At 38.3% G+C, this 10331-nt stretch overlaps 1 pseudogene; it reads right to left on the bottom strand.

Moving 5' to 3' along the window:
- Window positions 1-8189: 8189 nt before the first annotated feature.
- On the bottom strand, window positions 8190-9700 carry LOC105540704 (annotated as a pseudogene).
- Between the last annotated feature and the right edge of the window lie 631 nt (window positions 9701-10331).

Genomic DNA, 10331 nt, shown 5'->3' with positions numbered 1-10331 from the left:
ATATTCCCTCATTATGCTATCCTATTATCTATCCCAAGATAGAATGTCTATTCTATCTTAGTAATAACCACTCTTTTGTTCTCAACAGTGACATTCATTGTTTGTTTTTTCTTAAGTTAGTATAGCTAGGGTTTATAAATCTTTCTGAACTTTTCAAAGAAATAACTTTTGGCTGTGTTTTTCTATCATATTTCTCTTTCATTGATTTCTGCCCTTAACTTTATTATTTTCTTCCTTCTGTATACTCTTCTTGTGCTTTTCTCTTTTTATAATTTCTCAAGAGGGATCTTCAGTCATTTATTTTAGACCTTTCTTTTATTGTAATAGAATTATTTAAAGCCATATATTTCTCTATAAGTACTAGTTTAGTTGCATTCTACATATTTTGATATGTTGTATTTGTTAGTTGTTTTTCAATTCAAAGTATATTCTAATTCTTATTATCAGTTTTTTGTCCTCTAGCTTATTTAGCATTGTGTTAATTTTCATATTTTAGGATGTTTTCTAGACACATTATTGTTTTCTAATTAATTTTTCCTTTGTGTTCAGAGAACATCCTCTGTATAATTTCAATCCTCTTGAAATTTACTAGACTTCTTTTATACCCCAGAATATAGTTCCTTTATGAACATACCATGTGTACTTGAAACGAACGTGTATTCAGCTGATTCTGGATGTTCTGTTCTGTAAATGGCAATTAGAATAAAATGATTAATAATGTTGTTCAACTCTCTTATATGTTTGCTGAGTGTCTATTTGGGTGTTCTATTACTTGCTGAGAGTGGGATTTGAAGTCTCCAACTATGTTCATGGAGTTAATTCTCTTTTTAATTTTGTCAATCTTTGTTTCATGTATTTTGTTGCCTTGCTATTAGATGCATACACATTTATAATTGTTATATCTTCCTGATGGATTGACAATTTTATCAGATCAAACTTCCTTATTTATCTCTGATAACACTTTTTGTCTTAAAGTCTACTTGATATTAAATAGCCACTTCAGCCTTTCTGTTTGCATGCCATCTCTGTTTCCATTTAATTTCAACCTATCTACATCTTCATATTTAAAATTCATCTCATATGGACATAAAATAGTTGAGCCTTGCTTTGTTTTTAATTAATTCTAAAAATGTCTGCCTTTTTTTTTTTTTTTTGAGACGGAGTCTCACTGTGTCCCAGGCTGGAGTGCAGTGGCGCAATCTCGGCTCACTGCAAGCTCTGCCTCCTGGATTCACGCCATTCTCCTGCCTCAGTCTCCCGAGTAGCTAGGACTACAGGCGCCCGCCACCACACCCGGCAAATTTTTTGTATTTTTAGTAGAGATGGGGTTTCACCGCGTTAGCCAGGAAAATTTCTGCCTTTCAACTGGAGTTAAAAGGATTGGAGTGCATGGGTACACTATCCATACAACTGGACTGTATGAATTTTTAATATTTAATGTAATTATTGACAGGGTTAATTAGGTCTGCCTTTTTATTATTTGTTTTCTGTATGTCAATCTCTATATATTTTTCTTTCCTTTATTTCTTCTTTCCTTTTATCTTTTAGCTTATTTGAATAATTTTTAGAATTGTATTTTAATTTACCTATTGCTTTTTAGCTATATCTCCTTGCATTAAATCTTAGGGGTTGCTGTAAGAATTAAAATATACATCCTTAACTTTTCATAGCATAGTTAAAATAAATATTATGCCAATTCACGTTAATGTAACAATTTTTATAGCAATGGGGGATATTTCATTTATTGTCACCTTAGTCTTTTATGCTATAATTTTCATGTGTATTACATATATCTATATCTATCGTACTAAATCCCATAAGACCATATTTTAATATTTGCTTTAAACAGTCATATGTATTTTAAAGAAACTAGAGGAAACACTGGTTTTTAAAATGTATCCACATATTTGCCTATATAGCCAATCAGTTGCCGAGTCCTTTTGGATCTTTCTTTTTAAATGTGACTTTATTTTTCTTTTTACTCCTATCGTCTTATTTGTCCCTACAATAACCTCATGACTAGACCATGCTTCTTAACTAATCACTATTCCTTCAGACTTTTTTGTTTTTGTTTTTTTGAGACAGGATCTCTGTCATTCAGGTTGGAGTGTAGTGGCATGATCAAGACTGACTGCAGGCTCAACCTCCGGTGCTCAAGTGATTCTGCCACTTTAGCCTCCTGAGTAGCTGGGACTACCGGTGCACAGCACCATGCTCAGCTAATTTTTATATTTTCTGTAGAGTCAGGATTTTGCCTATGTTGCCCAGGCTGGTCTGGAACTCCTGAGCTCAAGCGATCCACCCATCTCGGTCTCCCAAAGTGCTGTGATTAGAGGTGTGAGCCATGACACCCAGCCCACCTCCTTCAGATTTTCTATTATCAACTCCTCTTTCCCAAACATTGTGAAGGGGAAGGGGGAAAAAAGGAAATGCAATGAAGAGTCCCTGAGTCCCTGAGAGTCAACATGTGTAAGTTACCTCAATAAATTACCAGAAAATAGAGCCTATCTTAGACAGTTTTATATTCTATGCATTGTCTTGCACTAGGCCTTTCACAAAGAAGGCGCTCGATGAATATTTATTAGATTGTTGAATGAACAAAGAGGCTCTTTTATTCTTACCCATAATGAGGGAGAACCTGTGTTGCTGAGACAAAGTTATCACTCTGCAAACTGATAATGACAACTAACAAGAGATGCAGTTAATGATGCATTATTGCTTGTCAGTGAAAACACGTAAGTAACAAACAAACAAATCTCTTTTACTTTGTGCATAAAATAAAGAATGATTATAGCCAGTTAAGAGAATCCTATTGGAAAGGGGATGAAAAATTATGAATTGTCCAGAAATTAGTCCATCATATCATACTGTACCAATTACAAGGCAGTTTAATTTCAGAATGAAAAGAGCTGAAAAAACCTATATTTAAGACATTAAATGTATCACCTAGTATTATTGCCATAAACATCACATCAGCTTATGAATGCCTCCAAGTACTAGTTTTATTTTCTAAAAGATGCAGACTGAGATGCTACCTAGTATTTCCTTTCTTTTTCATTTTCCTTTCCTGCTTTTCATGTTCTTGTTATGGAAGCTGGTACATTTTATGCTCATTCATCTGCTAAACTTGTAAATTGACAGGAGATTTCTTAAAATGACAAATAGGAAGGGGTCTCAGGTTAATTCAACAGCTGGATTTCTATAATAACTCTAACCTGCTAGGGAAAATGAGCTATGTGACACTAAAGAGAAAAGGAGCACAGTTTAATTAAAACTGGCTCAGGATGGAAACTTTAATGAATTGCAGTTCCAGAGCATAACAGAACTCAGGACCCAAATTTCCTAAGGGAACTGTCAATAATAAAGATGCAGTTACCTGAACTGACTGCTCACAAGAGCAAACTTGTTTTGATAATGCCACGTGCTGTTTCCCAGGGCATAATGATTTGGCAGAGAAATAACCTGGCAGACTGCACTGAAAATAGCTGCATTATAATTACATTGTTACTTTCTACACATCTGATAATGAGGTAATACTTGATCTGCAAAAATTAATCATGCATCTAGAGAGTTCTATGTCAAATGTCACATGAATGAAATTTCTACTCAGTAGATACAACCTAGTCACAAACACTCCTTGGTAGCTGAGTTCAAAATTCAATTTTGGATATAAGAAACCAAATTTGCCATTTAGTCTACATTGCTATTCTTATTAGATCAAAAAGGAAACTTTTAATCTCCTGAAAGGGCATGCTCACATGCTGACCCCACTGTGTCCTGAATGGATTTGAGGGGTGACTAGAGGTTGTGTGATTCTTTAGGAACTCTTGCCAGAGTCCAGTTGCATTTATACTGTTAATCAAATCCCCTATGTCAGTTTCATACTGCTACCCTAGCAAATTACAACACACTTAGTAGTATAACACACAAGTTTAACATTTTGTAACTATGGAGGTCAGAAGTAAAAAAAATGGGTCCACAAGGCTGCCTAGGAGGTGATAGGTAACAATCCATTTTCTGGCCTATTACAATTTTTAGAGGCTACCTCCACTCCTTGGTTCAAGGCCCCTTCTTCTGTCTTCCAAGTCAGCAGGGTAGCATCTTCTTTCCTCTCTGAACTCTGTTTCCAGCTCCATATCTTCTTTCCATGTCTCTGACCTACCTATTTCTCTGTTACAAGAACCCTTGTGAATACCCAGATAATTCAGGATAATCTCCCCATCTGAAGATACTTAACTTAATCACATCTACAGTGTCTCTTTAACCATGTATGTAACATATTCACAGGCTTTGGGGATTTTGGATGTGGATATCTTTGGGAGGGCTGTTATTCAGCCTACCACACCTCCCAAATAGTCAAGGGCCTCTAGAGAAAGAAAAATTAGAAGACAGAGAGACATTTATTATGATTTGGCTGACATGATTATGGAGGCTGAGAAGTCTCAGATCTGCAGCCCCCAGTACAAGATCCCTGGTAAGCTGGGACTCAGGAGAGTTGATAATGTAGTTCCAGCCTGAGTCCAAAGGTCTGAGAACCAGGAGAGCCAGTAGTGTAAGTTCCAGTCTTAAAGCTGGCAGTATTGAGACTCAAGGGTCTATTTTTCATTTCGAGTCCAAAACTAGGAAAAGACCAAGGTTTCAGCTCATGCAGTCAGGCAGGAGATGTTCCCTCTTATTCAGTCTTTTTGCTCTATTGAGTTCTTTAACTGATTGGATGAGACCTACCTGCATTAGAAAAAGCAATCTGCTTTACTCAGTCTGCTAATTCAAATGTTAATCCCATTCAGAAACACCTTCACAGACATGCCCAGAATAATGTTGAACCAAATATCTGGGCATCCTATGCCCTAATCAAGTTGACCCATAACATGAACCATCACAAGGGCAAAAAGATTTGCAGTAGTAATTGGCTACCTTTAGGTACCAAGTTTCAGTAATTCTTGCCACTTTCCTGATGCTGGGATAGCTATATCTAGTGTATTGTGCTCAGCTATGAGTTTTACAAAAAAACCCAGAGTGGCTTGTATCAATTAAGGAATGTTTCTGCCTCATACAAGAGGACTCCAAGCACAGGCAGTCCATACTTTCTCATTTTCTCTTCTTTTCCCCCCTTCTCTTCCATCCTTAGGGGTGGCTGATGCACCTCAGGTATCCCTCCAGGATTTCAGGCAGAAGGAAGAACAGAAGGGGAAGCAGCAATAGTCTTTCACTTATATCCCATTCACCAGAACTGAGTAACAGGACCACCTGGGGCTTCCAGGGATTCAAGGATATAAGAAGGATTTCACTTTCTTGTTTTTGCAGGGCAGGAAAGCAAACATGAAAGGAGAAAGTCAGCAACTCAAGTATCTTCTACAACAACCAAGAATTCTAAGCCTTAAACGTCCCTCCTTATCACTCAGTGACTGAATAAGACCAGCTGTCTTATAGTTTAAAAACATGTCCCTTTGCTCACCTAATTTTTCATCAGAATTCCCAATAGGCAAATAAAAATAACCACAGTGTGTTTATGCATCACCAAAATCAGAAAGATTTTAAAAATAAAATAGTTTAAACAGACCCAAGTAATAGTTATGATTGTAGTTTTCTTCTAAGCAAATTGATTTTTTTAAATTGATTTTTTAAAAAAATTAAAGTGACTGAATTAAGTTATCACTCTTTAGGACAGTCTCTGGTGTGTTGGTGTGTAGGTGCACATCACGTCTTCATCATAATGGCCGTAGATCCAGGGCAGCCATTGAGCCCTACATGTCCATGGCTCCTGTCTCCTGTTGATAGGTTTGGTGAAACCCTATTCTCCAATGTGTACCCACTCCTTGGCCAGAGTTGACTCATCTAGTAATGGACAACTGATGAAAATAGTCAGTTTTTTTGCCTAGGAATTTTAAAATTGGAACAGAAAGAGTACATTTAGTTTCTTCCTGAATGACTGAATTCTAACACACAGAATCAGGGAGCTACTGTTCTCCATGTTTTGTATGTTGACTGGGATTAGAGAAAGCTAGTCCTCAGAGAAAGAAAACAATGAAATTGAAGATCAGAATGGAGCATGGACAAAACCTGGATCATTCTAGATTATTCTTGGAGCCCAGCCACATTCCTGGGCTTGGTTTGGTTACTGACCTTTAGTCATTATGAGAATGCTGGGGTTAGTTCAATGTAATGCTCTGCTATTTATAATTAGATATAACTCTATAAATGTAGGATTATTGCCTATGCATAAAAATTATGTCTGTAAAAGGGCCAAGCACTGTGGCTCACACCTGTAATTCCAGCACTTTGGGAGGCCAAGGCGGGCAGATCACCTGAGATCAGGAGTTTAAGACCAGTCTGGCCAACATGGTGAAACCCCATCTCTACAAAAAATACAAAAATTAGCCGGGCACAGTGGCGGGCACCTGTAGCCCCAGCCACTAGGGAGACTGAGGCAGGAGAATCGCTTGAACCCAGGAGGCAGAGGTTGCAGTGAGCTGAGATTGCACCACTGCACTCCAGCCTGGGTGACAGAGTGAGACCCTGTCTCAAATAATAATAATAATAATAATAATAATAAACCATAACCATTGCTTGCATTAAGTATTTCTAAACTTCAATTAGTAAACAATGGTGAGTAAAAGTAAGCCTAGGATTATAAAGCCTTTTCGTTTTTGTAAAACCGAGGTCGCGTCATTGCACTCCAGCCTGGGCAACAGAGTAAGACTCCATCTCAAAAAGAAAAAAAGAGTCTGTAAAAGGATTACTTCTGTTATAACAGAGGAAATTACTTTGATTAACTGAAAGGCATAATTAAAACCTCTGGCCTATAATTAATCAAATTGTAGTCTCATTTCTTCATCAATTTCTAATGCATCATACAGTGTATCTAAATATGATAAGGTATTTGAAATAGCAATAGTAAAATTCAGAATATATTCATAAAATCTAGAGGAGTGCCATACATCAAGAAGGAAACATGAAATATTTGACAGAAATTAAATATGTTAATTTTACACTTAATTTAAAACCTCTGGGATAGACTAGAGAGAACTTTTGTATAATATAGAGAGATTACTACGGGAAGGTTTGGTTTCAGTTTTGCTAAATTTGAAAATTAAGATATGCCATATTTATATTTCTTACAGGAAACCATCTTTTAATATTTGATGCAAAAATAATTTTATCAGCCTTACTTTTAATATCTAATTTTAAGATGCTGAAATCTGACAGTTCTGATACTAATTATGTCTTATTTAAAATATAGCTATACTATAAAGCACTAATTCCTGGGTCTGTGGTGGTGAGAGACTGTACTGTGTAACATATTACACTGCTAATACATAACGTTTCTTTGCAAAACTGCAAGCAGGGCCATCTCAAACATCTTGTTAATGAGCCTTTTCCTGCCTCCCCTGGGAATGCAGATGGGGTTTGCTTCTAGCCCTTCTGGAGGCAAATAAAGAAATAGAACTGACTAGGTTATAAACCCAGATGAAATCCTCATATGAGAAAATTCTCATTTGTGCCATCTGTTTGGGCTGAACTGGAGATGAAATATAAGGTGTCATTGCCACAATCCCTAGAGGACTGTCACCAAGTGATCTTCCTTCAAATTTGCCTTCAACTTATCACAAGCTGCTTTAATTCCTTTCCAGTATGTTCACCATAATGTCATCAGCCTTCAGTTTCCCCTTGGTTTTTAAATGCGTCTGTGACACAGCTGACCAGCTCTTTTCTTGAAATGCGTATCTCTGCCATGAAACTTTCTCGACACCCTTTCAAAATTTTGTCTTTCTTTTTTTTTAATAAAATGTAGCTTTTATTGAGTAAAGGAAAAAAGGAATTCAGCTACATGATAGAAAGATTCCAGTTTGACCAAATTGTAGCAAGTCTTCCTATTTGCATGAGAGGAACCTCACTAGTCCACAGGGAGCCCTTGGGAACGACTGCTTCAACGGGTTGGTTCTCACTCTCGTGCACATTATCAGCTCCCGGTCAGTCCCAAGAGGCAAGGGTGGAGGGCATGATGGTTCTCACAGAGCTACTTTATAAATAAACTCTATGTGACTTCTCCGGGAGTCTCTTACATTCTTTTATTTTAAAAGATCTGAGCAGAAAATAGAACAGAGGACCATTAAGTGGTGTTGTGTGGTTGTGTGATACATGAAACGGCCTGGTCTATGGAATTGTGACGGGTAACAGAAACAGCAGGATTAGGCATTATGTGAAGAGCATGACACACTGCCACCATGGCCTGTCCAATTGGTGTGAGTAAACCGTCCCTGTTTTTCTAAGCATTGATAGACGTGAGCCCCAACGTAATCCCGCTTGGTCTGGATGAGGTTGGCTGGGAGCATCTCGTGTCTGTATCCATCACAGAAGGAGACAGCAGTGTTGAAACAGGGCATGGGAATGCTGGCTCAGATCCTGGTGCTGACCACCTGCTACCAGCGGTCCTGGCAATTTTCAACAGCCAACTTAAAGAAGTCGTCTAATAATAGGTTCTTAAGTTCCGGGTGTTGATGAAATGCATCCTTTATCTTTCCTAGAAATACACTTCTGATGATGCAGCCTCTCTCCTCCACATCAGGACAATATGACCATAATTGAGGGTCCAGCCAAATTCACTGGTTGCCTGTCTTAGCAGTATAAAGCCTTGAGCATAAGAGATGATCTTGGAAGCATAGCGGTCATTCCGAATGTCTTCCAGGAATGATTTCTTATCACCATCAAACTAACTCTTTTGAGGACCCTTCAGCTTTTTGCTAACTTGAATTCTTTCATCCTTCAGAGAGGATAAGCACTGAACAAAGACAGCTTTTCCATTGAGGGTGACAGGAATGCCATCTTCCAGGGTGGAGATGGTGATCCACTTCCTGGTGCCCTTCTGTCCCGCGCTGTCCCTGATCTTTGGCAGCAGGTATTTGCCATCAGTATCTTAGAATATTGGCTGTGATTTCAATCAAGAATGAATGGACCTCTGTCTTATTCTAGTCCTCAAAGGCCTCTCTCTTCTTATTTTGATTTCAATCAAGAATGAGTCGAGCTCTGTCTTACTCCAATCCTCAGAATCCTATGCTATCTTGTTTTGCTCCATGCCCAGCACCTGTTTCATCAGGTGGTAAGCCCCACTGATCAGCTGCATAGATAGCCCCATACTCTATCCTATTGTACACCATCTTTACAAAGTGGCCTGCCCCCTCCTCTCCCACCCCGTCAGAGAAAAGTTCTTCAGTTTTCTTTTGCAGTGATGCCTTGGAAGATTGTCTTGATAGGGGCCAACTTCTTTGTTCCCTCGTGGCATGAGTTATAGGCCATACTGGGATCCTTTTCCTCCAGCACTAACTTTGCTCTCCACAGATGAAATTTCCTTGGCCTTGTGGTCTCTACATCATCTTGTGGCATCCCTATATTTGGAATTGCCTCCATCAATGATATTGTCACCAGTGTGTAACAATGATACTAATTTTTTCACGAAATCATCAACAGCTTGACCAGCCTTCACAAGAAAGATGATATGCCTGTGGCTTTTTCAGCTTGGAGACCATCTTCTTCAAGGACTGAACAACATCTTTGGTCCCCTTTGCCTTGTTGCCAAGGAATCATCAACTTTGGAGACTGTACTATTAAAAGCACAAGCCACAAAGCCATGGTCATTCATGCACAAAATTAAGGTCTGGCCCATGACAGCCAGTCCAATCAGTGTTATGCCAGCTTGGGCCATGGTGGAAGCATCAGACAGAGTAGAACTGGAGTGGGCAAAGTGCAGAGGGCTCACGGCTCACAGGCAAGTGAACGATATACCAGCTGCCAGAGTTTTGTCTCTTTAGATGCCTCTTTTTCCTCCCCCACCTGCTAAATAGAAATATTTTTGAAACTTTTATCCTTAGCCATTTATAGAAGCTTAATCTCTGTACTTTCTCCCACGAAGAACACATCTACTTCTTCAGTGTCAGTGACATCTTTGTGCCAATTCCCAAATCCTCCCATAAGTATTTTTCTTCTATTCTCTGACCAGCTACCTTGACACTTCCAACTGGATTGGCCGTTCAAATTTAAAAAACTGCAAACCTCACATATCTTTGAGCCCCAAAGCATTTATCTTTATGTCTTTCCTATTACTATTAATAGCAATGCTATATTCACAGTCTCATAGGTTTCAAAAGGGAAATAGCTTTTGATTTTGCCTTCTCTTTCTCTTCTCCTAGTTCTGGTTAGTCTTTCTTTGTAATTTTGTCCCCATTTGTTTATTCCTGTTTATTCCAGTTTTTTGCCACCATTATGTGGCCTTCATAACATTACATTTAGACTATGGCAATTGTTAGGGAATGTCCCTATGTTTCATGACTGTTCAC

The sequence above is a fragment of the Mandrillus leucophaeus genome, unplaced genomic scaffold (genome assembly GCF_000951045.1).
Source record: "Mandrillus leucophaeus isolate KB7577 unplaced genomic scaffold, Mleu.le_1.0 Scaffold225, whole genome shotgun sequence".
NCBI lineage: Eukaryota > Metazoa > Chordata > Mammalia > Primates > Cercopithecidae > Mandrillus > Mandrillus leucophaeus.
Note: the sequence above shows the minus strand (reverse complement) of the source record. Positions and strands in the feature narration are given on the sequence as shown.